Source organism: Mus caroli, unplaced genomic scaffold (assembly GCF_900094665.2).
Source record: "Mus caroli unplaced genomic scaffold, CAROLI_EIJ_v1.1 scaffold_6849_1, whole genome shotgun sequence".
Classification (NCBI taxonomy): Eukaryota; Metazoa; Chordata; class Mammalia; order Rodentia; family Muridae; genus Mus; species Mus caroli.
Genome location: NW_018389914.1, coordinates 54356 through 60933, shown reverse-complemented (window position 1 = coordinate 60933; position 6578 = coordinate 54356).

The following is a 6578-nucleotide window of genomic DNA, read 5'->3' as shown; positions in this document are numbered from 1 at the left end:
AGAAGAAGAAGAAGAAGAAGAAGAAGAAGAAGAAGAAGAAGAAGAAGAAGAAGAAGAAGAAGAAGAAGAAGAAGAAGAAGAAGAAGAAGAAGAAAGAAGCCTGGTCAGAGCTACACCGGATGGACAAGCAGCCATATGGTTGTAAAATTAGACATAAATAAAATAGGGAAACTCTCAGCATCTCAAAAAACTCTAAAATTCTAGACAACATCCAAGAAAGACCTAGAGAAAAGGAAAGCTAAGTTATTTCTAAGAACAATGTGCACATCCAATGAACCTCATAGCAATGTCACAAACATAAATACTGTACTCTGATTATTTATCATTCCTAACCATGGTGAATTTCTGTCTTACATGTTATACACTGAGGAATGTATTACATTATCTCCAGTGCCACATTTAGGAGTTAATCCATGAGGTCTTATGCCTAATCATATTTGGCAAATGGATGTAACTCATTATGTGGAATTTGGAAAGTTAAAATATATACATGTTTGTGTTGACACTCAGGATTTCTTTTTGCTTCTCTACATAGGGAGAGGCCTCTAGAAGTGTAATTGATCATTGTTTACAAGCCTTTAATGCTTAAACAGTATTATACCTAAACTCATTAAGACAGAAAATGGGCCATCCTATAGTGGCAACAATTGTACTTCATTTTGTAAGGAATTTGGTATCAAACATAAAACTTGAATTCCTTATAACCCCATGGGACAAGGAATTGTTGAACTTGCTCATCACACTCTGAACAAATGGCTTTTAAAAACAAAACAGGGGCAGTTATACCCCCCCCAAAGGTCACCAAAAGCACATCTTGCTTTTGTCTTGTTCATTTTAAATTTTTTGCAAACTGATGTTAAAGGTCAGTCTGCAGCTGATCGCCACTGCCATCCAGTTACTTCCAGTTCTTATGCCATGGTTAAATGGCGGACTGTTAACTAATGTGTGGAATGGTCCAGACCCCGTTTTAATCTGGGGAAGAGGTTCGGTCTGTGTTTTTCCTCAAAAAGAAGACAGAGCGCGATGGCTGCCTGAAAGATTGGTTCGTCTAGTGGACAGAGATCCTGAATCTTCTATTAAATATGATTCTAACCTCGATGGAAGAGTTAATTTGGAGTACAGCCTCCACTTCCAGAGAATTTACAGTCTTTCTGTTAATTCTAAAAGCCAGCTCCCCCACCCTGGGAGGTCAGAGTCTGAGCTTGATCTTTGCTAATTTGCAACTGAATAAAGTACCTGTACATCTCCAAAGAAGCTTTTATCCTGTTGTTTTTCAACTGTCTCAACTTTGTTTTTCAAGCAGGTCATTCTCTCCTTACAGCCTGATTTCAGCAAGCATTTAGCCTCGCATCCAGCAAGTGCAGGCAGCAGAAATTCACCAATATGAAGAAGCATTTTATGTACATATTGTAGCTTTGGTCTGATTTGGGAATAAGATGTGCTATGAGGGCCGGTCAGCCAATGACAGGAAACCAGATTTCTGACTATATCAATCTAAGACAGAGGTATATGCCAAGAGGCCATGGTTTGTTAATAATACATCACAGAGCCATGTTTGGATAAAATAAACACAAACAAGCTGCATATATACTCCTTGACGGATAAGAATAGTTTGGGAAATTCTGAGATTTCCCAAGCCAGGTGTGGCCACCAGCCACCGTAACTCCCAGACAGGACTATGGAGTATAAATAAATTTTATGTCTCGGTCCACTATTTTTATTATATACTTAGGGAGGAATTGTAGCCTCCCCCAGCCTGAGGCGGGCTTGTGCAGACCTTGTCACCACTGAGGTGGGGCCACTTGTGGTGTAGCTTTCTGACTTGGCCTGCTTTTTTTGTCCTGTCAACTGCCATAGTGTAGGCAGGATCCTGCTGCCTGCTGAGACATTTTTGAGACAATCCATGTTGCAAGGAGTCTTCGGGATGGATTCAGGCGCCTGGATGGACTGGCAGGGGGATGGGCCTACCCCCTATACAAGCTTAGACTCTAAACTTTAAGGTGCCTTGAACCATGTCCTTTTGTCTTGGTGTCTTTATTTCTCTCCCCATCTAGTCTCTTTCAGCCCCAACCTGCCTTTCAGGAGTACCCAGTACATGTAGGCCGCGGGCAGCTTACAACTACAGATTTGAAGAAAAATAATTCACCCTCATAAAAAAACTATACTAAATCTTTAGTTTGATTTGGAAACAAATGAAAGCAATGCTAAGAGGAAAACTCATAGCCCTGAGTACCTCCCTAAAAATTGGTGAAATTATATAAACCCCTCTTCCCCCCCCCCCCCCTTTTTTTTTTTTTTTTTTTTTTTTTTTTTGGTGTGGGCCTGAGTACCAGAGGTTTTCTACAGAGATATCTGGCCCAGCCTGGTGCAAGGGTTCAAGCAAAGGGAAGCAAGTGCAGGCAGGGAGGTGCGAAGTCTCTCATGCCTTCCAGATCACTATGTGTCTCTGAGCCGCTCTACACGGAGTTGGGTCAGGCTGGGCCAATGAGAAGCCGACTATCCAGTGAAGAGTACAGCAGAACATTAAGCAGCACTTTGGAGAGAACAGGTTTCTTCCCAATACTTACAGCTCTTGGAACAAAAGACTGAGTAGTTCTCACACACCTTTAATTGCCTGGATAGGATTTATATACAGTTTTGGGAGTGATTCAGGGTTCAACAGCAATTACCTCTCATTGGCTTGTACTGAAGTGGTGATCTGCCCTGCCAGAAAGCTCTGGCCAGAAGGGAAGTGGAGTTTGGAGGTGAGTGCTTGCGGGTGATGGATTCAGAGACCCCAGGGTTCATCAGATTCCTGTTGTCTTTGCAGTTTGTGTGGTTCCCTTATCAGTTGCCCTGCATGCAGTGGACTTCCTGCAAGGCCTTCAGACTATGGAGTCTTCAGAGGAGCAGGCAAGCCTATGATCTGTCCTGGTAGAAGATGCTGACTGGAAAGATTGGTTTTATTTGAGAAAAATGTGTTTGCCTAAAATAACAAATTTATCATATTTTGTTTTGTTTTGTTGTTTTGTTTTGTTTTGTTTTTTACAAGACTGGGTTTCTCTGTGTAGACCTGGCTGTCCTGCGACTCACTTTGTAGACCAGGCTGGCCTCGTACTCAGAAATTTGCCTCCCCATGCCTCCTAAATACTGGTATTAAAGGCATGTGCCACCACCACCTGGCACCATAAAATATTTTATACAAATATCATAATTTTAATAGCCATATGTGCTATTAATGTTTTCAAAACAATTCTATCAAAGTAACAATATATTCAATTTATTTTTAAATTTATAACTTTTTCTCCTCCACTGTCTTTGATTTAAAGACTTGATACCTCGATAAATTTTCAGCAAACAAATAGCATTGTCACACTGAACATAATTCTCATTCAATCCTATGGGTTTTATTTTTTATTTTATTTTTTGTTTGGCTGTTTGTTTTGTACATTTTGCACTTGGAGACTCCCAACATAGTTCTCACATTTTCACAAGGATTTAAAAATGTTATTACTCTACATTAGGCCCATATCTCCTGGATCAGTACAGATATAAGAAGGCATTCTAGGGATAGGATTGTCTTATTGGGAAAAACATACTTTATTTCCATTATTAGGACACATATTAGGAAGATCAGTGGAAAAGATTTGAAGACCCAGAAATGAAACCACACACCTATTTTTACTTGTTATTTGACAAAAAAGCCAAAACCATCCAATGGAAAAAAAGACAGAATTTTCAACAAATGGTTCTGGTTCAAGTGGTGGTTTTCATGTAGAAACATTCAAATTGTTTCTTTCTTATCTCCTGTTCAAAGCACAAGTCATCAAGGTCCTCCATATAAAACCAGATATGGAAAAGGGGGATAACATTTGTAAAGGAAATACTTAAAATATCCAATAAAAACAAAAAAAAAAAACAAAAAAAATATATGTTGAATCTAATGGAAGAGAAAGATGTTCGAACACATCAGCATAGGGGAAAATATTCTGAACAGAATACAAATAGCTCATGCTCTAAGATCAAAATTGGCAAATGGAACCTCAAAAAATTGAAAGATTCTATAAAGTTAAGGAAACTGTCAATAGGACAAAACAACAAACCACATATTAGGAAAAGATATTTTTCATTTCTACTTCGCATAGAGGGTTAATATCCAAAGTATTCTGGGAACTCAAGAAGTTAGACTCTAGAGAAACAAATAACCCTATTAAAAAAACTGGGTACAGATCTAAACAGAGAATTCTCAGTTGAGGAATCTCAAATGACTAAGAAATACTTAAAATGAGATTTTCAGCATACTTAGTCATCAGGAAAATGCAAATCAAAACGTCCTTGAAATTTCACCTTACACCAATCAGAATGGATAGGATTTTAAAAAAAATGCAGGTGACAGCAGATGCTGGGGAGGATATGGAGAAAAAGAAACACTCCTCCACTGAGGGTAGGTCTGCAAGCGGGTCAAACCACTTTGAAAGTCAATGTGGTGGTTCCTTATATTGTTGGAAATAGTTCTACCTAAAGACCCATCCATACCACTACAGAAAATATACCCAAAATAAGCTCCAGCATGTAACAAGAACACATGCTTCACTGTGTTTATAGTGGCATTATGGATAACAGCTGGAAGCAGGAAAAGACCCATATGTCCCTCAACCGAAAAATGGATACAGAAATTTTGGTCCTTTCATACAATTTGTGTACTATTCAGCTTTTAAAAACAATGACTTCATGAAATTCACAGGCAAAAGAATGGAAATGCAGAATATCATCCTGATTGAGGTAACCCAAACAAAATAACACACACATGGTATATACTCACGGATAAGTGGATTTTAGCAAAATGTTCAGCATACTCATGATATAACCCGCAAAACATATGCTGCTTAAGAAGAAGGAAGACCAAAGTGTAGGTGCTTCAAATCTACATAGATGGGTAAACAAAATAATCACAGGAGGTGGAGGGAGAAAAGGACTCAGGAGGGAGATTGGAGAGGAAGGGACAAAGTTGGAAGGATCAGGTATTTGAAGGGACAAGTGAGACATACAGAAGGTCAGGAACTTGAATATAAACATGTATCAGTATGGGATAAGGAACTGGGGATTGCCACTAGAAAGTCTTAGAGTTGAGGGAAGCAAGAGGCTCCCAGGAGCCAATTGTGATTACTTTAGACAAATACCCAACAAAGAGGAGATATAACCTATAAAGACTACCTCTACAGAGGAATGGTGCTACAAACATTTCAAAAATTTTAATCAAGAAATGTTCATGTCTGGGAATTTCTAGTGGATTGTTAACAGGAGACTGTTATGGCTGTCCTCTGAGAGGTTCTAACAGCACCTGAAAAATACAAATGCAGATATTCACAGCCAACAATTGGACTGAGCCCAGGGTCCCCAGTGAATGGGCTAGTGGAAGGACTGAAAGAGCTTAAGTGAATTACAGCCCCATAAGAAGAATACAAACTAACTGGACCACTCAGTGTTCCAAAAGACTAAACCACCAACCAAAGAGTATACTTGGAGGGAGCCTGGACTCTAGATATATATGTAGCAGAGGATGGCCTTTTCTGAAATCAATAGGAGGAAAAGGAGGCTTGATTCCCCAGCATAAGTGGTTGCTAGAGGTATTAGATAAGAATGGGTGAATGGGTGGAGGAGCATCATTATAGAGGAAAGGCACAGGGCAGAGAGGAGATGGGATGGGCAGGTCTTTTGTGGAGGGGCAACCAGGAAGGGGAAAACCATTAGAAACATAAATGAATAAAATGATTAATCAAAAAAATGTTCTGTACACTATTGCATATGCCAGCAAGATTTTGATGAGAGGAACCTGATATAGCTGTCTGTTGTGAGTCAAATACAAAAGTGGATGATCACAGTCATCTATTGGATGGAAGACAGGGCCCGCAGTGGAGGAGCTAGAGAAAGTATCCAAGGAGCAGAAGGTGTCTGCAACCCTATAGGTGGAACAACAATATGAACTAACCAATACCCCCAGAGCTCGTGTCTCTAGCTGCATGTGTAGAAGAAGATGGCCTAGTCGGCCATCATTGGGAAGAGAGGCCCCATGGTCTTGCAAACTTTATATGCCCCATACAGGGGAATGCCAGGTCCAAGAAGTGTGAGTGGGTAGGTAGGGGAGCAGAGCAGGGGAGGGTATAGGGAACTTTCAGTATAGCATTTTATATGTAAATAAAGAAAATATCTAATAAAAAGAACAAACAAAAAATTTGAGCCAGGCCTGATGACACACGCCTTTAATCCCAGCACTCAGGAGGCAGAGGCAGGCAGATTTCTGAGTTCGAGGCCAGCCTGGTCTACAGAGTGAGTTCCAGGACAGCCAGGACTATACAGAGAAACCCTGTCTTGAAAAGCCAAAAATAAAATAAAATAAAAAAATAAAAAAATAATTCTGTAGATGGTTTGTGTTAATTAAGCACAATGGGAAATACATATTAGGCTTTTACTTTGAAGACTACCAAAGGAAATTTATATTTTTTGAACTTGAGGTTATAGTAATAATATCAAAATTTCATTGATTAATGTTAAATCTCTGAACTTTTGAAGACGTTCACTTACCTAATTTTAAAACCCAT